Genomic DNA, 25055 nt, shown 5'->3' on the forward strand with positions numbered 1-25055 from the left:
ATTGCGAGTAAGAAGTTAGTTTAACTGAAAATAAAATGTTTGTTTTATTTTCCATTGATAATGATACTTGAAACCCTTTAGTTAGGTATTGCCAATAAGAATCTTTAGGAGTTGTCTTAGAGCTAATTAAAGTGTTATATAGATATGATAATTCATTCTTAACATTGATATTATTATATAGAATTCCAAAACTCCAGTTTATAATTTTTGGTACGGTTTTGAAGGATGAGATATGTATTATTCTACACAGATTCTTAGTGTATGCTATGACACTCTGAAGAACCAACCAGCCATTAGGGGATAGGCCATAGGTTGACAATATACTTTGTGTGTTCAAAGCTTGTTGGTTTTCAATACATTGCAGCCAACAAAATAGGTTATTATTTTCCCATGAACCAAAAATCTCTATATGTGTTTTATCAGGGAAATCCCTTGTAATAGTAAATGGTATTAAAAATCTATGCCACAGTTTTATATCTAAATTTGTGTTAATGAATTTTCTAAACACATCAAAAATATTGTTTATTAGTGTTAGTTTAGTTAATTTCGTTGTACTATACTGTACATTTAAACTTATTATTTTTGTCAGTTACCAAAGCATTCTTTGATAAATAATTTTCATTCATTAGTATAATGGAGTGTAACTGTTTCCAACTGGAAGAGTATCTAGGATTTATCCAATTCATCACTATTTTAATTATAGATGCCTTTATATAAGTTTCAGTCTCTGGGAATTTTAACCCCCCGTGTTCCCATTTTCTGATATGTTGAGAATATGCCACTCTGTTTCTTTTGGGGTACCATAGGAATTTCATCAGACTTGATGTAATTTCTTTAAGGATTTTTTTTCCTGGTGGAAGTATAAGGGTTTGTGCTATATATAATATTTTAGGTAACAAAACCATTTTTATCAGTTGTAACCTATTATCAAATGTTATAAACAAATTATTCCATTTGCTTATTAATGTCATGATTAAGTCTATGGCTTTAGCATAGTTAAGCTGTAAGGTTCCCTCTATATTCTTGCCTAGGACTGTTCCTAAATAGTCTAGAGTTGAAACATGGTTTCCAATAATATGGTTAACTGGAACCTGTATGTTCTTTTTTAATTTAATAATAAATACTTGGATATAGATTTGTTGAAGGAGAGTCCTGAGATTTTTTGGAAATTTGTTGTTACTATATCCACTTCACCTAACACTTCCTTAGAGTTGGGAAAGGTAAGTAAGACATCATCAGCAAACATCATTATTTTAGAAATATATTGGTCATATATATTTATAACTCTTATCTTTGGGTTATTACATATTAAAATGGCAAGTATTTCTATGGCCAGAGCAAATAGGATAGGGGAATGGGACATCCTTGTCTAGTGCCTCTAGTGATTTGGATTGCTTTGGAAGTAAAGGGACCTAATTTGACATATGCTAGATTATTTTCATAAATTTTCTTAATCGTTGTTATAAAAAAGGGGGAACTCAAATAACTGTAAGACTTTAAATAAATAACCCCAATTTAAGGAGTCAAAGGCCTTTTGAATATCTTGACCTATTATCAATGCTTCATGGTTTCCTCTATTGAGGTAATCTATCAGAGTTAATACTCTTTTAATATTTTCCTGATTATGCCTGTTATGTATGAAACCAGTTTAGTCTTCATTAATTATTTTAGATATGGGTATTTTCAATCTATTGACCATAATTGACATAAATAGTTTATAATCATTATTCAACAAAGAAATTGGTCTATATGCGTTGCAATGATTAGGGTCCTTATTTTCTTTTAATATAGGAAAAATTAGAGAATATCTCCAAGAAGGAGGAATATTTGCTAATGTTTGAACTTCAAGAAATGTTTTATGTAGGAGAGAGATTATAGAAGAAGGGAACAATCTATAAATTTCAATAATTAAGCCATCTATTCCAGGTGCTTTATTAGATTTACTTCCTTTAATCCCATCTATAATTTCCTTTTGAGAAATCGTTTTTTGTAGATCTAGTTTAAGTTCCTCAGGAATTATTGTTATGTTGGGAACTATATTCTCTAACTTCTCACATTCATTTGTACTTATTTTATCTTTATGATGCTTTGCACAATGATAATTATAAGCCTCCAGAATGTCCCCTATGTCCAAGACTTTTTTTCCATTTCCCTTCATGAAAGATACTATAAATGTTATTAATTTTTAATTGTATCTTAACTTTCATAGATAGGTTATGAAGATAACTAGGAGAGGTAGCATAAGAATTTAATTTCAGTTTTTCCATTGTTAAATTAGTTTTATGGGATAATATTTCATTGTATTTCTTATTCGCTTCTTCTATTTTCTTATTATTATCTGTAGCAATTAAGTTTTTATTAGATTTAAGGGATAATATTTAGGTTCATAGGTTCATAGATTATTACTAGGCTAACTACCCTTGCGAGCCATTTTAAGCCTAGCCAATTATCTCTTGCGAGACTCAAACCCTGAACCTTTTGTTTGTAAGGCAAACACCTGAACCATTAGGCCACCCCCCCCCCATTTTGGAGTTGCTGTAACTCTCAGTCCCATTCTTTAATTTTATTTTTGTACCAGCTAATGTTTTACCATATATATATATATATATATATATATATATATATATATATATATATATATAGGCCTTAAGAGAATCCCAAACCATAATTGTGTTTGCTTCAGGTTTATAATTAATCTCTAAGAAAAGCTGAACTTCAGAAGTTATCCAAGATTTAAAGTCTTTAATTTTTGTGATATATGAAGGAATCCTTGAAGTAATAACTGATTGAATTCCAAGTGTATTGTTAACAACAGGGAATTATGATCTGAAAAGTGACAAGGTTGTATTGAAAAATTCAAGATTTTAGAATAAAGATCTTGTGATATATAAATTTTATCTATTCTAGTTTGGGTACCATGTCTATAGTCCTGGTATGAGAATAGTAAAGAATTTGGTCCCAAAGCATTAAAGGTATCTTTTAATTTGAACATTTCTGTCCATTTTTTAACTGTTTGGCTGAGGACAATAGTCTAGGAGATTTCCTGTTGGTAGTTTCTGTAATATCTATGATACAATTAAAATCACCTCCTAGTATACTATTACCTTTAGAAGTGGTTGTAATAAAGTCTAAGTGTTTCTTAGCTAGTCCAACCCCCCCATACCCGGGAACCAGTATAAATTAACCAGGGACCAAATTCTATTATTAAACTTAAGTATAACTAAGGCCATGAGTCCATTATTATCTACATGTTTGTAAATGATTTGGGGATTTAATAAAGTCTTTTTTCCATAGAATTGTTACTCCTCTGGTCTTATTTTCATAAGAATATTGAGCAAGTATTGTGTATTCCTTAGGGTCCCACATAAATGTGTCTTTATTTTAAAGTGTGTTTCTTGGAGAAAAACTACTTGAGCCTTGTTTAGTTTAAGATACCTTAGTAGGTTGGCTCTCTTATATGGGTTGCTTAAGCCATTAGTATTTAAGGATATCAAAGTTAAATCCATATCAGAATTCTTTAAAAATAACAAATGATAAAGGAATGTGTATTAATAGAACCCTGTATACATAATACTCTTCCTGAATAGACAAAATACTATCAATTGTTGTATTTCTATTTATCTCAATCCAAATAACTTTCCCCATGAAAGACAAAAGTAAAACAATTATGTCAGACATTTCAAAACTAGAAAAACAGTTAAATAACAAAACATTAGCATATTTCACTCTGATATAAACTTTAATACACTCTATACATGGAATGAGATACATTCCTAGTCTAGCAAACAAAACTAAATCTGCTAGACTACCTATCCCAACCATCAACCTTTGTTGGATCAAGCCCATGAAAACAAAGTAAAAAATGGAGAATATATTATAAATTAAGAGAAAAATAGTAGTGATAAACAACTAATCAGATATTAGTTCCAGTTTGGTTTTAGAGATGAGTACATACACTATTATTAGAAACATTAAACATTTATACAGTAATTATTCACTAAGGAAGCAAGAGACATATTAGGATATATATAATCTGAATTTAGTGCTTAATAAACTAAGGAAACATTAGCTTCATTAACAATCTAAATGATTAACCAAAATACCTAAGCATGTCATCTGTATTAGTTCTAATAAAAACTTCAAAATGGCAGAACAAATCAAAGAGTCATTTAGCATTTGTATTTACTTACCGTCTGAATAAATCTTATCATGACAAACTCTCACTAAATAAAAACTTCACGAGAATTGGGTGTTAGCACATAGTGAGTGTGTGTCATTCCTAAAAGATGGTAACATAGATTTTTAGAAATATTCCATAAGACATATTTGTCCTTAATAAACTCCTAAACTTTTGGAATAGCAGATGTTTAAATAACTGACTAAAATCAATAATAATTAACTGGGATCAGTTAAAATGACATAAATTAGTAAAAAACATTATTTATATAAAACTTACTATGGATCTTCTACTTCTTCTTCTTTCGGCTTTTCCAAGTTAGGGGGTCACCACAGCGGATCACTTGTCCTCTCATGATTGGCATTGGGGTTTTACAGTGTCGAGTTGCCAGCCCAGCACCCAACTTTCCACAGAAGGCACACACATCCACACACTCACACCTAGGGCCAATTTAGAGTGTCCCATCCACCTACAGCATGTCTTTGGGATGTGGGAGGAAACCAGAGCACCCGGAGGAAACCCATGCAACCACAGGGAGAACATGCAGACTCCACACAGAAGGCACCCCGGCCGAGGATTGAACCAGAGAACTTCTTGCTGTGAGGCAGCAATGCTAACCGCTGCACCACCGTGGCCGCCCATAAAACTTACTATGGATAACAGGTCTTAAAAGTGAATGACTCAAAGACAAAATTAAGATAGAGATAGCTGTAAATATCTACCATAGTAATAGGGTAATACTGAAACTCATAACTTGTTTGTTGTGTTATCACATGTCATAGATATTACTGAGCTCTTTCCCTGTCATAAAGTGCTAATATGCTAAAAGGCATGACTTTATAATAACTGAAAACATGACATCTGATATATAAATAATATCTAGGATACAATAAGGAAATCAACATATTAAATGCAAAGTAATTATAGTTCAATCAAAATTATTCATACATATATTTGCTAGGATTTAATATGGTGTTTGAGTATCCTTACAGTTATTACCATTAGTCATAAGCATTTCCTGTAAATGTATAAGCCTATACTAAATACTTTCTAACTGCATAGGAAAGTTTTATTTATAAAGATCTATTTATAAAAAAACTCCAGTATATTCACTAGAAATAGTGGCTATAATTAACTGTTTACAAGAAAAAATAACATTTCTGTATATATTTGATCACAAAATATAGTCACTATTATAAAAGGGAACCATGAATATGTATAGCCACAGCAAAATTCATCAAATTTGATAACGCCAGAAGAATGACTAGTGAAAAACAGCTCTACTTTCCAAAATACACTTTTATTTTAAAATAAATTTCTCTAGCGCCTCGGTCGTAGCCTTTACAGAGTAAAACCCTCACCACTAAAAAGCCCTCCTTATATATTCAATTCAAACACATTCAATTAATCAATTACACACTAATTACTAAAACGCATTCCATTAAACTTTTTAAAGTTAAAAAACCACTATATAAAACTCTGCCAATTGCATTCTTTGTTCAACCCATTAGGTAACAAAGTATTGTATTTCATTATTAAAATAGACTCCTTACGCCTCAATACATATTTAATAACTCCGCATTTTCATATTGCAATGTTATCTGTTCCAATACTGTAACTTTCATGGTATTTATTTCACCTTTGTGTTCTTTATTGAAATGTTCTGCTATAGGACTCATAACCTTGTTATTCCTTACATCTCTAACATGCTCCTTTATTCTTTCAGCCAAAGACCTCTTTGTTTCTCCTATATAATATTTATTACATGGACAAATAATACCATAAATCACACCCTTACTTAAACATGAATACGTACCCAATGTATCAATTTTTTTTCTACCTATCCTATCTATTTTCATTGTAATGTATTGACAGATGGAACATTTACCACAAGGAAAAGTTCCCCTCATCCCCACATTTTTCAACATTTTTTCGTTTGGTTTTATATATTTTCCATGCACTAAAAAATCTTTAAGATTTCGTTCCCTTTGATAGGAGACTCTTAATTCTGTTTGTGACAATGAGTGAACATCTCTTCTTGTCTGTTTCCAGTACTCTTTTATCACTCCTGTCATTTTTTGTGAAAATAAAGTGTACTTAGTAACAAAGAACATGGTCTCACTACCTAATGTTCCCCCTCTATCTTTTGTTCTCCTTCCACTAGGTTTGTCTCCATTAACTATTATTCCATTTTGCTTTTTATCAAATACTTCCTGTAAGCTTCCATACACATCCTCTGTCTTGTAACCCCTAGAAACAAACATCGAGGCTACTTCCTGTGTCTCTTCTCATGCTTCTTTGATGTCACTGCTCAGTCTTTTTATCCTGAGCATTTCCCCATAAGGGATAGATTCTATTGTGTGGCTCGGATGACAACTAGTAGCATATAGCATTAAATTGATTTGATCAAATTTCCTATATATATTAGTATGAAGTTTCTCATTTTTATTCCCTTTTAGTATTAGATCTAAATAATTTATCCTTACACCTCTCTGAATGCCATCAAATTTAATCCCATATTTATTTGCATTTAAATTCTCTATAAAATTAAATGACACATTTTCTCCCCCTTTACAAATAAAAATCAAATCATCTATAAATCAAAAATAATTAACCACATGCTTCCTAAAAAATTCATTCCTATAAATGTAAATATTTTCCACTAGCCCCATAAATAAATTAGCATACACTGGGGCAAACGCCACCCCCATTGCTGTTCCTACATTTTGCCTATATAAACTCCCATTGAATTCAAACATATTATTCATAAGACAAAAATGTACTAATTCTTTAATATACTGTGTTCTGGGGCTGTCCCCTAAAAAATATTGTATAGCCTCAAGGCCAAAAGCATGTGATATATTGGTGTACAATGAATTGGAACCATGAATATGTTTGCAGACAGTGTAGCTCATAATTTTTGTAAAAGAAGCCTGCTATGCTATATTAACCAATCAGAGACTTGACATTCACAATTAGGCTTTCATATACACATTAGATGTAATGTAATCTGATCTGCATGCATAGAATGCATGCTGTCACGAGCTAAGTAAGAAAGCTTCACTTCTTAAATTTCAAACTGACCTCTCTGATGTTGTAAATCTTTGTTTATTCATTACAAATAGGACTTCGGTTCCATCCACGGAACCGATATGCCGTTTCCAAGCTTGTGCCAGCCAAAAACTCTCAGCTAAGACCTACCCATAATGCCCCTCTCCTAGTTACTTCAGATCTCGTTTGCTGCATTCCTCATCAGACGTGCTAGCTATTTCTCTCAAAGCTAAGTGGAAAATTGTGATTTTTAAGATAGTTTCTCCTCAAAATTTCTTATTTTTTAGTCATATTAGCCTTTTCCCCTGTCGGCACCGACCATCCTTACTGCATTGGCTCCAGTGGAGCCAATACTCTCTCAGAGCAGTGCTTGGACCGTCCATATCTTGGTACCTAGCCTGGTGCCCATTTTCATACTGGCTCCATTTATGTCCATGGCTCCGATGACTTCCAGTCCTCTTGAAGCTCCTCACCTGGAGGTGGGCTCCTCAGGGCGGGGTGTGACCCCGGTTCCGAGGTTGTCCTTCTTGGTTCCGGGCTCCCATCCCTACTCAGGCGGGCCTGCTTTCCAAGTGATGGAGAGGGACCTTGCCTCCACAGGCTTGCAGTTAGCACCAGTGACATCAGCATCAGAACCCCCCAGCATGCAGCTGTCCCAACCACCTATTTTGGGACCCCAAGCACAGGAGCCACAAGACCCCCCTTTGAAGGGAACCCCTTCTCCAGAGTCCTCCTCAGAAGATCCCACTGGGGAGCCACCCCAGAAGAAATGGTGCAAGAGGAAGCACCTTGATTCCCTGAAGGACTCTATCACCGGAGACACCATTTGTGATGAAGGGGAAGGGTCCCCACAGTCTCATTCAGAGACATTCTCAAAATCCTCAAGCAACGGGGAGACTGGAAGTCCTCTAACCCTTCTTCTGAGGGATCGGTGTTCTTGCAGGCCTTCCGTGCCCATCCATCTACTTTCTGGGTGACCCCACTGGCAGATGACCTTGTTAAACTCATTGTGCAGCATGCCTGAAAGACCCTGGACAATGTAGAACCTGTCCACCGGAGGCCAGACAAAATTTTATCTACACCTGAAGACCAGCCCCACTGGACCAAGCAGTTGACAGTTGATTCTATGGTTGTGGCGGCGACTACCAAGAGGGAACTGGCAGAAGATAGTTCCACAGTCCATCTTCTGAACAGGGAGTCTTGGACCATGGACAGACTAGGGAAGTGGACCTATGCTTCAGCGACCTTCACCATTCAGTTGCTGAACTATCTGGCACACTTCACTCGCCTCCAAAGAAACCTAATTTCCAAAATGTCTTCCTCTTTGGTGGGGTACTGCCTGATGAGGTGCATGACACTGTCACCTCACAGCTAGCTACCCTTGAATACATCTCGAACTCCTCGATGCATTTGATATCTCACACCACCGGGGGGGGCAGTTTGAGCTGCCGCATCAGGCATTGTCATGAGATGTAATGCTTGGATGCGATTGTGTGACTTTGCAGACCCCTTTAAATCTTCCTTTGTCAGTGCACTTGTTGACGAATCTGCACTTTTTGGACCCAAAGTACGAGACACACTTGCATGAAGTGAGAAAGACAGAAAGACCTTGTCTGCTGTGGGCATATGCTTTTCCAACCCCCAAAGGTCCTACTCCAGGAACCAGAAGGGAGGAAAAATATGGTTCAAAAAATCCCAAGGATCTTTTCGTGACACTCATGGTGAACAAACCCCCCTGGACAGGGGGGGCAACTCATCTGGAAGATGCCCCTTTTGGGGTAGGGGGGTCCATGTAACCAGGGAGCTAGAGATTCTTTCTCTGGCAGACCCTACCAGTGCTCCTCTAGAAGCAGTCGGGTGTCATTTTTCTCTGCACCTACCAGCCAGGCAACTTATTACTACCGATGTTTTGGTGCAGAGAATAATATCCAGAGGCTACCAAATACCTTTCGATTTAACTCCCAGACCCATCAAATGAATCCCCAATGTACCAACCTATCAGAGGGAATTAGCAGCCTTAGAAACAGAAAAGCTGCTAAGAAAAAAGAGTCATCCAACCAGTCCCACCAGACCAGACAGGATCCGGGTTTTACTCGAGGTTCTTTTTAGCGCCAAAAAAGACAGGAGACTGGAGACCAATCCTGGATCTCAGCCTACTGAACAAATTTATCAAACCTCAAAAATTCTGGATGGTCATGGTATAGTCCATTCTCCCCTTCCTAGGGAGGGACAATTGGATGTGCTCTATAGACCTCCAGGATGTGTACTACCACATAAAGATGGATCACTGCTCCTGGAGGTTTCTCCACTTTGGGCTGGGAGCCAATAACTACCAGTTCAGAGCACTGCCATTCGGTGTCTCGACACCCCTCCCGAGTGTTTACCAAATGTATGGCAGTTGTGGTAGCTCATCTTCGACTACAAGGATTCCAGGTGTTTCCATATCTAGACGATTGGCTCCTTACCACTCTGACCAGGAATCTCCTAGTCCGCAGCCTCTCTTACACTCAAGGTCTCGCTCTCCACTTGAGGATTACAATCAACAAAGACAAATCTCAAATGTCCCCAACGAAGATACTGGAATTTATTGGAGTGGTCTTAGACACAACATCCTGTCAATCTTCTCATCCCCTCATAGGCTTTTGAAAATAAGACACCAAATCCAAGACCTTCTTCCTCAACCTATGTACCAGCATGCCTTCTACTGCAACTCTTAGGTTCCATGGCGGCTGCCATTATGTTAGTACCACTGGCAAAGCTGCACATGAGAATCCTGCAGTGGCTCCTTTCCGCACAATGGTCGTTTCTAACTCACCCACTCGACCACATGATATGTCTTACAAATCATTGCAAGGAAGAAATGCTATGGTGGATGAAGCCACAAATGAATCTTTGATGTCGACTGTTCTGTCTTTCCCAGCCCATGGCCATGGTGACCACGGATGCTTCCCTGTTCGGGGGGGGGGCATTTCCAGGGAAAGACAGTCCAAGGCACCTGGTCCCTTATGGAGGCCAATTTACACATAAATATCCTGAAACTGATGGCAGTTCTCTTAGCATTGCAAGTGTTCCATGCATCCCTACCTCCTGGGACCATTGCAATTCAGTCAGACAGCATGTCAGTCGTCTGGTATATCAACAAGCAAGGTAGAACCATGTCTTACCCCCTGTGTCGGGAAACCATGAGGATTTGGCACTGGGCGATAGCTTCCAACTGATTTCTTATAGCAACGCACATTCCCAGGAGTTCCAACCTCATTGCTGACAATCTGAGCAGGAACATCTTGATGCCTCATGAGTGGTCCATCAACCCTGTAACAGTGGATCGGATCTTCTGATGCTGGGGCAAGCCTTGCTGTGATTTGTTTGCTTTCCCCCTAAACAACAAATGCAGAAGCTACTTTGCCCTGATCCCCCCTCAGGGGGGAACCCCCGAGGGATGCTCTAATGCACGATTGGCCCCCAGGTCTTCTGTATGTCTTTCCCCCATTTCCCCCTCATTCCAAAATTTCTCCAGAAAGCTCAGAGGTTGAGAAGCAAAGTGATCCTCATTGCCCTCTATTGGCCCCGTCAAGTCTGGTTCCCATTTCTATGGCCTCATCTGATTCATAGCCTGTGGATCCTGGATCATTCCTAAGACCTGTTATCGCATCCTCAATGAATGATTCATCTGAATCTCCACAGTTTCAAGCTCACAGCTTGGTCCCTCCACTTCCAATAATTGCCAGGCTGCCTGACATCCCATCTCCTGTTCATGAAATTCTTCTGGCTTCACACAAACCTTCCACCAGGAAAGTTTATTCTAGTAAATGGACTAGGTGTCTATTTGGGCCAAAGATCAGAACATAGATCCCTTCTCTATGTCTATTCAAAAGATCCTTCAATACCTGATGACTCTTTTACATGCAGGAGCTTCAGCATTGACAATCACTGTACATTTAGCTGCTATCACCAATTTTCATAATGGATTTGATAATTCTTTGATTATGTCACACCGGCTATGCAAGACATTCTTGAAAGGAGTATTACACATTAAACCTCTGGTCAAGCCTCCCTTAGAACCCTTGGACATGACTTTGGTGCTTCAGTCTCTCACAGGTCCTCCTTTTGAGCCCTTTGATTCATGTGATTTAAACTTTTCGTCATGGAAAACCTTACTTCTAGTAGCATTTACCTCAGCGAGAAGAGTATCTGAGCTACAGGCCTTGAGTGTCAAGAGACCTTACTTGACTTCTTTCTTGCTCAAGGTCATTTCTGGATTTTCCATTAACCAATCTATTGACCTGCCGGTTTTCTTCCCTCAGCATTCTAATAGAGGGGAATACCTTTTGCACACCCTTGATGTGCATCGGCAGCTTCGTTGTTATTTGGACAGGACTAAATCTTTCAGGAAAACAGATCAATGTCTGTGGCCTTTGCAGGACCCAGACTGAGTTATCCCATGTATCCAAAACAGCTTTGACAAATAATCTAAGCAGTGACTATGCCTGTGTAATAACTCAGAAGAACATTTAGCAGGGCAAAGGGCTATATATTATTTGAAATAAAGCATGTCATCTTAAGGTCATAAAAGCAAAGATGGCTTACTGTTCAATTATATCACTCAATAAACCAGTAATATTATACTAATATACTAAAAGCATAAACAGTTATTTAATTTGTATATGAACAAAAAAAGTATAGAAATGAAAAAGCAAAAAGAGAAAGAAAAACAATAAGAAAAATATTGTCATAACATACCTTACTTTAAGATTAAAGTCCAGTTGCAGTAGATGCTTTGAGAGATTTAGTGGGAACAGCAATCTTTGACTCAGTTTTTTGTTTTTTTTCTTTTCAACATCAGTCCAAGAAGATTTATCAGTAATTCTCTTCAGAGATGCAGATGCCTATTACATATCTTCAGGTAAGGAAATAATGTTATTGTTTTAATAAAGGCAGTGGCTTCCTCTAAGGTATTAAATGAACTCATTTTATTCTGATATAGAAATTTTATTCTGGCAGGAAAAACAAGCTGAGTGTTGATGTTATTCTGCTTTAACAGTTTAATTAATGGCCAAGCTTTTTTCCTCTGTTCCAAAACCCTGGTAGAATAGTCATTATCAAACCTAATTGGGTTTTGATTAAATTTTAATGGAATTTTCCTCCAGGCAGATTTTAGGACCAACTCCTTGTCCAAATAAGATTGAAACTTTATGACTATTAATCTGGGAGGAGTAGAAGAGGATGTTGACACTGGCTTTCCTAAAGTTCTATGAACCCTTTCAATACCAAAGGACAGACCCTCCTTTAAATCTAAAATCTCTGGAATCCAGGTATTCAGGAAAGAAATGCTATCTTCTCCTTCAGCTCTCTCAGGGATGCCAAAAATCCTTATAGTTGACCTTCTCTCCCTGTTTTCCAGGTCATCCACTTTATTGAGAAGCCAAGTGTTTTGTTTGATAAGGAAATCTTTCTGGCTTTCTTCTTCCTTCAGTCTTCCATCAAGATCATTCAGGGATGCTTCTAAGTGTGTTATTCTGGATTGATGCTGTTGTATAAGTTCCTTGAGAGAATCTGTTTGTTTCTGACAATTTTCCTTGAGTTTTTGTAAATTCTCCTTAAAATTATCAATTTTTAGTGAGAGTTCTTGTAGAGCAGATGTCACAAGCTGAATTTCTTTTTTAAAGCTATGTCAGAATGAGAAATCTTCAAAGTGCTCATCTCCACAAATGATATATTCTCCTTTATAATTTGACAGGAAAAAACTTTCCTAAGTTCACCAAAGTTACTAATAATATAGTTTATACTTTCAACTATCAATTCTAAGTATTTTTGCTAAAATAAAATAAGTTATTTCCTGTTTTTTATATTAGTTTCATGGAACTCTGAAAAACTGCTGCTATCAGTTGGCCATCTTGGCTCCGCCCCAGCATTGAGGAGGTTTTGATATGGTCTGAAATTATTCCCCGGTTGGTGTGGAGAGAGGCAAGGAATTTTGTGGTGGTGGAGAGGGCTTGGAGGTATGTTAACTTTACTTTGGCAAAATGTTTGAAGGACATTGGGGTGCATACGATACGGCATGTGGAGTTTGAAAGCAGGGACCCTGTATGGTATAGGTTGAATGGAGTTCATCTCAATGAATTTGGGCTTGATTTATTTAATCTTAACCTGGGCATGAAGGTGGAGGATCTACTGAAAAGTGGTATAGTCTAAGGGGGAACAGCCCTTTGGGCTGGTGGGCGGAGAAGAGGGTCAGGCTTGACCCTCTTCTGTACCCCTCAGTAGGATATTTGGAATTGATGGTGGATGACTTGGAATGGAATTATGGAATTGATGATATTAAGGTGAGCAGGGATGCTGCCTTTATGATTACTATGATAAGTGAGCAAGTGGGGGACGCTGCTTATCCAAGGGTGAGCGGGTGCGCTGCCCTTATGTTTACGATCCTATTTGTTCCAATGTTGAATTTGTGTGGCTCAATAAAGTTTGATGTTTGTTATTCATTTTCATTACAATAAAGGTCATCAAATGTCTTTGGTTGTCTATTGATTTATTAGGACTGTGACAAAAGAAAGATATCATATACTACAAGAACTGGAAATGGTGTTGAAACAAGATAAGGAGCACTCCATATATCTTAACAGATTTTTGCAGAATGTCCAGATTTCTGCCCTAAAATGTTGGTCCATTTTTCATAAAATTGTGGTTTTCTGGCAGATTACTGGAAAATCATTAAAGACTTCTTCTTCTTCTTTCATCTTTTCCCGGTTAGGGGTCGCCACAGTAAATCACTGTCCGCTCATGATTGGCAGTGGAGTTTTACGGTGTCGAGTTGCCAGTCCGGCGTCCAACCTTCCACAGAAGGCACACATACGCACTCACGCCTAGGGCCAATTTAGTTTGTCCAATCCACCTACAGCATGTCTTTGGGATGTGGGAGGAAACCGGCCCACCTGGAGGAAACCCACGTGACCACAGGGAGGACATGCAGACTCCGCACAGAAGGCACCCCAGCTGAGGATCAAACCAGAGAACTTCTTGCTGTGAGGTGGCAACGCTAACCGCTGCACCACCGTGGCCACCCGGAAAATCATTAAAGACTAAAGTTAGAAAATAATGAAGGACATTTGAGTTTCAGACTTCATTCCCTTCAGAAAACTCATTCTAATGCAAAATATATTATTCCATCAACTTTCTAAGTTTGTAAGAGCAATATTTAAAAATTGTCCCTATTTTTGGGCCTTTGTACCACTTTTCTTTATGGCTTTGTCCAGATTTCTTGCTCTAAGAGGTTGAGAGATATGGAACACTCTGTTCCAGGAAGTGATGGTTTGGATTACACATTTTATAGAAGTATGATCATTGAGGAAAGACAAGTATTTGTAATGGTTCTGAATAAATGGAAATAATATGGCACACATATATGTTAGAATTGTGACATTTATATGAAAATATCATCAAGTACATTAAATAACAGAAACTATACAATGATTATGGAGGTATTTTTGAAATGATTTAAAGGGGTGTTAAATGATGTTTCAGTAAACAGAGTATATTGTATGAAAAGGAAACAAAGTAAGGAAATGCTAATATCGATAAAAAAAGATGGCAGCGTATTATATAACAATAAAAAACTAATTTATTTGCATGTCTCAAATGTCTTTTCCAATGTTTTACAACAACAATTATGGAAAATTTTAAGAAGGTGTGGTATGAGTAGCAAAGTTATAAAATCATTGCAAGTAGCATATAGTAGGAGTACAATACAAATTTTAGATAATGCATGGTTAAGTAAGGAGACTAAATCTGAAAAAGGAGTTAGAGAGGGTTGTCCAATGAACATTTTTTCTGGTAATGATTGCTACTGTAAAGAAGAAATGTTCTCATTTTGCAGTCATTGAATGTAATTAGTAACACTAGTCATAGTTTGTCTGAATTGTACTCATACTAAAGACCCCATAGGTAAGAATATACCAAGGGAAGTACATGTACAAACTGAGGAAGAGATGGGTGAACTTCATGCTGAAGGAAAAGGGAAAAGGGAAACTTTCACTGCTACACTGAAGCAGTGTCTGTCACAAACAAAAATAGCACTTGAAAAACTATCAACATCCCTCTTGGAAGAAAATTACTTTCACGAGCTATCTTTAATAGAGAATAAAGTAAATAAAGAGAGAAACCTGTACCTGTATTTACAGGAAAAGAAGCTATGTCCCCCACTTCACTTTAGAATCTTGAAAATAATGCTGTCATGGCTGACCTTCAGATTAATCATGTTAATATTAAGGAGGCTCAGTGGGAAAAAGATATGCTATATAGAGCTAGAGACAACACAGCAAGAATAAATGTGAAACAAAAAAAATGAATAGGCCCACTTCATACCCCTACTTTGAACTAAGAAATGACCTTCTCTACAGAGTAACTGAAGGCAGAAAATAAATGCTGAGACAGTTATTAGTTCCATTTAGTTTTAAAACACTTGCAATAAAGTTAGCACATATCCACATTTTGGGGTACTCATTTAGGAATGGATAAAACAAAAGCTAGAATTTTAGCTAGATTTTACTAGCCTGGTTCTATGCAGGATAGATAAGGTTTGTGCAGCATGTTCAGAATGTCAAAGGACAACATCCAACACACAGTTTAAGAACCCTTTGATGCCATTACCCATCATGCATGTTCCATTTGAATGAATAGCAATGATCCATTGGGAGTCTAGTTGTAAAATCAAGTAAGGATCTTTGCACATCCTGGTAATTACTGATTATGCAACAAAATCGCTATAAGCAGGACCCCTGCAAAGAGTTAATGCAAAGTCTGTAGCAAAAAAAAAAAAAAAAAACTTTGCACTGCTGTTTTCTAGAGCAGGAATTCACATTCAGAGTAATTGGTATTTTTTTTAAAGTAAAACGGCTGACATTCGTGTATCAACCACAAACAGGCTAGCTGAGCACTTTAATAATCCTTTAAAGTCCACATTACGAAAGGCTATAGAACTGGATGGAAAAATATGTTTGAACAGCTGCATCCATATCTCAATTTTGCATTCAGAGACATACCCTTCATCTCAGCTGCATTCACATCATTTGAACTGCTGCATGTCTGCCATCCTTGACATCTGCACTCAGAAATAAGAACAGATTCTAAGAGTAGCCTGATAGAACCAGTTTAACCAAAAAAATGTTTAAATTGTGCCTGTTGAGAAAGTACATTTAAAACTGTACCAGATACCAGAATGTCAATGTGAAGCAGTTAAGGTAGAGATAAGGAAAATTCTTAAACATGGGGTCACAGAGTAATTCCAAAATGAGTGGAATGACCCCACTATATTGGTCTGCAAGCCTGATAGGTCTATATGGTTTTGTAATGAATTCAGAAAACTAAATAAGATATCTAAACTTAATTCATATCCCATGAACTGAGTGGATAAACTGATTAAAAATTGTTAGTTTTTTTACCGTTTTGGACCCAGACAAAGGATAATATCAAATTTCACTACACATGGAAGTTAAGAAAAAGTGCCATTTCAAATGCCAGATGGACATTTTCATAACGGAGTTCTGACAGCTAAATTTCTCCGTTATGAAAATGTCCATCTGGCATTTGAAATGGCACTTTTTCTTAACTTCCATGTTACTCTGTGACCCCATGTTTAAGAATTTTCTGTTTCTAATACCATGATGGAAATTGACCCCATTCCTAAGTCAGAGTATGATTAAAATTATGAAATTGGTATTGTTTCAATATCTGATGTTAACTAAAACTGCTCTTTGCAGTACCTGCAATGTGCCCAGAATTGATTCCTTCTGCAATTCATACAGAGTTACATGTATTGGTAGAATATCTAAATACAGATGTACATTTTTTTATGAGGCCCATTGCATCTACTACTATTAGAACTGTCTGGGTATCTTTTTCCACACTGCTCTTGTTTCTGATAGCAAATCCTAGTATTTTATGACTTTGTGTCTGTCTGTACTTAATACACTGTAAGCACTGGGTGTAGCAATTTCAATGATCAATGCTACTTTTGTCTTCATTTCATGGACTACAATATCTGTGTTTCTCGCATCTATATTTTGAACTGTTGGTAATGAGTGATCTTATGTGATATAAACTTTATCATTCTCTATAAGACTTTGTGGCTCATGTTTCCAATGCTTCTCAGCTGCTTGTCTACCTCTGGTTTGATTTCCATTCCTGCTTGACACCAATATGCTTCTGATGAACCAAGCAGGGAAGTCATCTTAGACTTCTTCTCCTCATGTTTTTAAAGCTTTCACTATAGTTGGATCTGGTGAAGTCAGCAGACATGTATGTAGTCCCAAAATTGTGGATCTATACATGTAATCAGTTTCAAGGAGGCACATACCCTCTTCACAATGAGGAATACATAATCTTGGTATACACTGGATTTTATATATCATTTCGTAAGTGTTAAGCATTTTTCTTGCTTTCCTTTCCAACTTATCCAATACTTTTGGAGCCAAACAATCACCATAACACTGTATGTCAGAACTGGAAGAGCAAATTAGTTTATAGCTTGACTTGGTTCCTAGATGTCAGAGCTGTTTTCAATATTAAAGTTTAGTCTTTTAAAATATTCCTTACTGAGTTTTGTTCACATTTGTTCATGTTTTATTCACAATCCTTCATCAATTTATAAATATTTATGCACTCCATTCTGCTCAAATTCCTTTATATCACATCACTGTCCCTGACTGATATTTTATTGCTGTTGCAGCTTTTCTGCTTTAAATGTTGCTTTTGCACATTTATCAAGACCAAATGACATTTTTATATCATCTGAGAAAGTTTTAACCATTTGCAGTTGTGCTTTCAACTCTTCAGCTGATGAACTATACAGTTTTAAGTCATCCACAAAAAGAAGATGAGAAGATGAGAAGTCTTTACACTTTTGCTTGTTTTCTGGTAGCTAAACTATAACCATGACCTAATCTGTTAAGTAGACAGCTTAATGACTTAAGGGTAAGACAAAAGAGCAGCGGTGACAAAGAGTAACCCTGGAATACCTCCCCCTTTTGAATTTGTATTCCTGGGATAATAATTTGTTCTTTATCATGACCTAGCTGTAAAGTGGTTTGACAGTTTCACAGTCACTGTAAAGTATATGATTAATGCAGAGTGTATCTTATACATCTGTAAGGACTCCTTTATCCATGAATGTGGGATGCTGTGAATTTTTTTTTGTAATTTATCCATGCCATAATTAGATTCTTCCCCTTTTTACAGTTCTCCATCTAGGAATTTATTGAGCAACAAATGATCTTTTATTTCATATGACTTTCATTTGTTACCCTTTTTCTCTATTGCCATGATTGAGTTTTCTTCTAAATGACTATAAACTCTGTCAGCATAAATTCCAGTATATAGTTTGTACATTGTTGGAAGGCAGGTTATTGGTCTATAGTTTTTAGGATAGCTTGCAGTTTCAGTCATAAGAAGGAGCATTGTTTCCCTTTTGTTAAACAGGTTGGTGCCTGTTTGTGATGTACATATAAGTAGTTCTTACTCAGGGCTAAATCGTCATGCAAAAATGCTAACAATTTTAACCCAAAGTAGGTACTGCATCTGGGCCTGGGGGTTTCTAGTTAGGAGCTTTTCTTAATTTTCTTTCAGTTTTTCTGGTTGATACTTCATCCTATTTCATATCTTGCACATTTGAACTTCTTACTGTTTCTTTTACTTCTATCCATTCAGCATCTTTGTTATGGTCCACAGGGTCTTCATAAATATTTCTTCAAAACGTGTCTATTTTTTCTTTTTTTGCTGGTGTTTCTATTCCTTTTGCTTTGCTTCCCAATTATCTATAAAACTCTTTTGGATCATCAACAAATTGCTTATTTTGTACTTTTCCTTTGTGTTTAATCTGAATATCTTCTAAGTTTTTCTGCCTGTGTTGATATCTTTATTTGCAGTAGTACATGATACATCCTGAAGCTGCTCATTGCTTTTAACATGTCTAACTTTCAAAGTATTTTTGTTGCTCTATTCCCTCTTCTATACTCTTGCAACAGAAAAACGTCTTGTCTTAATTGTTTTATATTTTTCTCTATTGGATGCTGCGATGATTTGATTTCTTCCCTTCCTTTTCCTTATTTGTATGCATTTTTGTGGTAAGGCTTTATCTGTTATTAATCTAGCTGTACAGCAATATATCCTATGTATTTATTTATGTTATATCACATGAATTTCTGTTAACAGTCTTGATTATTCTGTTCATCTGTTTTATCAGACGTCTAACATTTTGGGTCTTATTCATTTTCTCAATCTATTTATTTCATCAATCTTAATATGTCTATCCGTCTGTATTAAATCAAGCAACTCTTCCACTTAGATCATTTTCTTCTAAATTGAGGGCACATTATTTGCTGTCTGTTTCATGGGGCATGCTATAGAAAGTTCCAAAACATCTTCCTGTGAATTATTCTCTTCAACTGCATCCTGTGTCATGCATTGCTCTTTCATATGGGAACGCACTGGCCTATCAATCCACAACATTGACTGCTTCAGAGTTGTCACAGTTTCCTTTTCCTTTCCTTGCTGTGCAAAGTCTACTGAAATTTTGTACTGATTACCTGCCGAAGGCTCCAGAGCATCTTCATGTGGCAAGTAATCAGATGCTTTATATTCCACCTGTTTCTCCTTAATTTGGATACTCATTATTCCACTGTAATATGACATTATCACAGTTGGATCCATAATTTCAGTTTCTATTTCTTTAACGTCTTCATTACTAATCCTCTTTTATGCTTTCCCCTTTTGTTTTCTTATTTTTTGTATTGTTAAAATTTCCATATCTGGATGCATTTGCCTGTATTTTTCTTCAAGTATCTTTGGTACTTTTTTTTTATTAGGTTGGTTTTCTCATTTGCATAAATACTGCACCATATTATATCTTTTTTTCTTTCCCTTGTCCACATTTCTTCTTCTGATATTTCCCGTTCCACATGATTCTCCTTACTTTGGGCACTCATTGCTCCATCATGCTGTGACATAACCTGCACTAGACTTTCTACACTAAATCTTTCACTTCGCAGATATCACATGACTTTAGCTTCTATTTGTTTAACTTCTGCTTTACTAATCTTCTGTTCTATGTTCCCCCTTTGTAATCTTATTTTTTGTGCTGTGAAAATTTGCATATCTGGTTGCCTTTGCCTGTGTTTCTCTTCAAATATTTTTGGAGTTGCTTTTTTGTATTGATCAGTTTGGCTTTTTCCTTTGCATAAATATTGCATCATATCAGATCTCTCTTACTTTTCTATGCCCATGTTTCTTTTTTATACCTTTCAGAAATCTCTAGGTTATGTTCTTCATATTTTTGCACTTCCTCTGTTGCTTCATTTTCCAAACTGCCCAAAGTTTCTTTGTCTATGTAATGTTTTTCATGGATCTATTGTATTAATAATCAAACATTTGCATTTGAAGCTTTTGACAGTTTTTCTTATGCAAGTATTTTTACTTCCTGTAATTTCTTCCATAATCTGTTTGAACATCTTCTATCTGGAAATTCTGCTCTTCTTGCATAATAATAACAATATATAATTTCTTCATTATCCTCAGTTCTCAACTCTATTATTTTTAGGGCTCTTTTTTTGGTCTGTCAGTTTTTGTGGTTTTTTGGACTACTGCTTTCTTCTACAACAGGGGGAAGATCTTCCCCCTAAGTCAGTCCGAACCTCATTTTCATGAGGATTCTACACTGTCATTTTTTACAGTGCTGGCCCCAGTGTGAATACCAGGATTGGGCACTTTTTATCCTTGGACTTCAGCACCCAGCTGTCTTTTTTTATTTTTAACCTACTTCTGTCCATGATATATGCAATATAAAATACAGTCTATATATCAGTGTCATCTTGGTGAGATTTTGTGAATACAGAGTCCACCAAATGAAGGCATTTACCAAGACATGAGGTTGAGCTCAGTTCCAGCAATACTATACTGCTTTTCTTGTTGATTCTATCATCTCTCCATTCAGACCCCCTTGCCTTGTGGTCTTTTCAGTGCACTCATAACATTCCAGAGGTTGACAGAAAACATTTTTTAGACCACATAACAAATATGTAGCAGCCTACCTACCTGGTTGATGTGGCAGTAGTTTCTAAGTATTTGCAAAACCACCTCATTAACGTTCAAGCAGCACTAGATTACCTGCTTATTCAAGCTGAATTGACTGCCAATCAAGCTAAGTACAAGTTAGGCATGACAGAAGCCTGTTGTTTGGACTTTTTAAATGGACAAGGGCAGAAAAAGTTGGTGAAACAGTACAAAACTGGCCCTCACCAACCACTAAGACACAAATTAAGGCATATTTTTGGCCTGGCTATAACTATTATCACAAATTTAATCTTGATAATGCTACCATTGTTGGCCCACTGACTGACCTGTTGAACGATAAAGCTCCTCTGAAAGTCAAGTGGAAGGCCAAAGTAGGAAAAAGTCTTCAAACAACTGACATATACACTCTGTTCAAAAGCAATACTAATAGCTCCAGATTTTTCCAAGCAATTCTTAGTGCACAGATACCTCTGAGGTAGGAATAGACACAGTCCTGTCTCTTATTAGAAACTTAGCAATGCTGAGAGATGCTAATTGGTGATTGAGAGAGAATGCCTTGATATAAAATGGGTCCTAAACTTCTTAAAATACCATTTATTGGGAAGGAACTTTATATTAATCACTGATCATGCCCTTCTTCGGTGCCTCTACAGACAGAAATTCCGCAACTTGAGATTGCCTGGATAGGCTTTGGCCCTCCAGCCCTTTAACTTCAACATCTACTCTCTTCCAGACCACAGTCACTTAAATGCAAATTTGCTGTCTCAGGCTAACAGTGGGGTGCAGAAAAGGGTGTGTCACATAGTCTGAAGCAGGAGAGCAAACTACCCCCATAGCCTTTAATAGGCAACAGATGCCCTTAGTGCTATATTAGGGTCACTGCCCCTTGCGGTAGTAGAGGAAGTAGATCTCCTACCCTCTAGAATTAGAGAGAGTCACCTAGAGTCTCCATGAAGTTTCATGTGAATAAAGAAGACAGAAATAAGCAGCAGCTAAAGTCCCTAAGGCTGGGAGTTCAAAAGCAGAAGTCCCCACCATGTGTAAGAGTTCTGAAGTAAAAAGAGATGTTCACACAGTGACTGAGCATTCCAAACACACCAAAAAGCTGCTGAGATTTGTTATAATCAGGGGCACAGAGAGAGAGAGAGAGAGAGAGAGAAAGCTACCACCCCATATCCCTTTCTGCTCAAACTGTTGAATAAGGTACTGTTTGGTTTAACAGCTTATCCTTGAGCTAAAGTATGAAGCTAAGCTTTTATTTTGTGTCCTCATAACTGTGTTTCTTACCAGATTGTATTTTATACTGGCTAAATATAGCACCTTTTCAGTTAATTTTATTAAACAGAAATATAATATGTGTGTTGCTAGAACATGAAGTCCAAACATCTTGTTTAAAGGCTGTGTTGTTGAGGTAATGCCACTAGAAATTTTACACCAGTCAAAGAACTGCATAAGATTTCTCTAGCAGACATTTGTGATCTCAGGCCATCCAATTGCTTTTTCCTGTCAGACTACTTACTTTCAGAACTTTGACCAGTCTACCCTGCAGAACCTTTACATCACTTTCCAAGGCAGAGAAGTAAGACTACCTTGGTTATAATTGTCCAACCCTTCTTAGAACTACAAACAATTCTTCTGCTCCACTGACACTACCTTGATATCCAAAAAGTGGCTATACAACCTTGGTAAAGTTGCTTTTAGGACATCAGTATATCCAGTAACAGGGAATGACAATCCATCCAGCTCCCAAGCCTTGTCTCTCCTCAACATCCTTGCTACTCACCCCTTCTGTTGTCACAGATCCATTTGTCTTACTCTCCACATTCCTGTCTGCTTATCCCATGAGGTATCTTGCTTTGTCATTCCTTTAAAAAAAATCAGACACACACAATATAATCAGTACATCTTCATGTTTTCATTTGTCTTCTAGTGCCTCTTCCCAGCTGCTTCCATCTGCATGGCTTCTGGTCAGATGTTCATATACTGTATGACACATTTAAGCAGCATGTTTACTAATTAATCCAGTAATTAAATTATTTTTTGTTTTTGTTAACAATGTAGTCACACTACAGGCATAATGCTTCCAAACCTGCTGTTGGAATCCTGAGATTCTCCTTTAATACTGATCTTCTTTCCTTGTCTGTCTCCTCATTGTCTTCATGGTCTTTCATCATCCTTTTTCCATGTATCTGATGATTTGTAAACAGTAACAACTACAAGACTTCTCCTGTTGTAGTTTCTAATCTAAGGACCGATATTTCAGTTTTTATGCCGTCTCAGTTTCACATGTTGCACTGCTTCTTATGTGACTGACCTAATCATGTCCTTTATGCATATCACACATCCTCACCACCATCTGATTCTCTTACATATGCAGTCCTCCCAATGAAACCTTTTTCCCTGTGCTACGACATTTATTGCCCTGTTCAGGATTGTCATTGTTTCTGTTATGCTTACAGTATCAATGCATCCCTCCATTAGTACTGCAAATATCTGTCGTATTCACAAGACAGCTGGTATTACACACCATGATATTCCACCCCACCTCCTCCCTTCACTGTGCTGAATATCACACCTTTTACCAAGCTGATGATTTGTAAAATATTCTACAATTTTACTGATTAACATTACGAGATTTTTACAGAGCAATTCTGCTGAGTCATTCTGAGAAGCACTTTTAAAGAAATGACAGGAAATAATAACTACAAACTGGGCTATACTTTCGGATCTGTTTCTTGTTAACACTGCCTGCATATGCATTAAATCACAGTGTCAGACATCCAAGAGCTTTCTGAAGTTTTACTTTCATGTTTTAGCATATTGAACAAGTCAAAGTTGCACAGTAACCTAACAGCTATACTACTATTTGGTGCAAACTGCAATAATATGAATTAGAATATGTATGCTAAAAGCATACCTAGACAGACAGAAGGATCAATAAATGAATATTATGTGTTTATTTTGCAACCATTTTAATAAAAGCTCCAATTATCCAAATTTGTGACTAATATTGTATAGCAATGACACATCTACATAATCTGAATTAGGTTTATCTGTATTGTTAAAGAAAACTAAACACTTGTAATGAAAATATATATCAAAAACATATTCTTCTAGAGGAGCTTTATAATTAATGCACAGTCATTTCACTTACATCAAATGAACATTTTCAAAGAGGCTGCTTTTCTGAAATCCATAAAATATAAAAGCACTTGGTACTCCCGTGTTTTTCAGCAGTTATTATACAGAGCACCAATTCAAAATGTTTAAGAAATGCTTTATGAAGCATCCTTGGAGATCAAGGCAAATCTGTTTCCTTTCATACTGCAGCACAATCAAAAGCCCATAATTAGAAGAGTTACATGAAGAGATATAACTGTACATTGTATTAATTTATACTATAATTAAATTAATGCTAATAAGGCTACACAACTACATTTGCCTTGTTACAAAGGCTCTTAACCCTTGTTTGCATGAAAAAATCCATCCATATTAAATGACTTCTGGTTAATTCCTTCTGTGCATTTTTCAAATGAGTTTTTCAAGTGTTTTGTTTTGAAAAGTACATTGGCCTTTTAGTGGAAAAAAAGTTTTGTATGAATTTTAGTCTTTTTGAAGCTTTGCCATGCTTTTCAAAAAAATCATCTGTCAGAACTCTTGAGTAAATATCAAATAACTGAAGGCACAATCTTCAGATCTTTTCTTGTTAACATGTTTTTATACTTGGGAGTAATATGCCTGCAAGAGATTTGCATTTACAGTTTCC

The 25055-nt window shown here is 36.5% G+C and overlaps 1 protein-coding gene across 1 annotated transcript in view; it reads right to left on the reverse strand.

Moving 5' to 3' along the window:
* Positions 1-25055, reverse strand: part of HGD (homogentisate 1,2-dioxygenase) — a 622110-nt gene that overhangs the window by 544262 nt on the left and 52793 nt on the right. The window lies entirely within an intron of this gene.

The sequence above is a fragment of the Protopterus annectens genome, chromosome 5.part0 (assembly GCF_019279795.1).
Source record: "Protopterus annectens isolate FY-2018-M chromosome 5.part0, PAN1.0, whole genome shotgun sequence".
In the NCBI taxonomy this organism is placed as follows: domain Eukaryota; kingdom Metazoa; phylum Chordata; order Ceratodontiformes; family Protopteridae; genus Protopterus; species Protopterus annectens.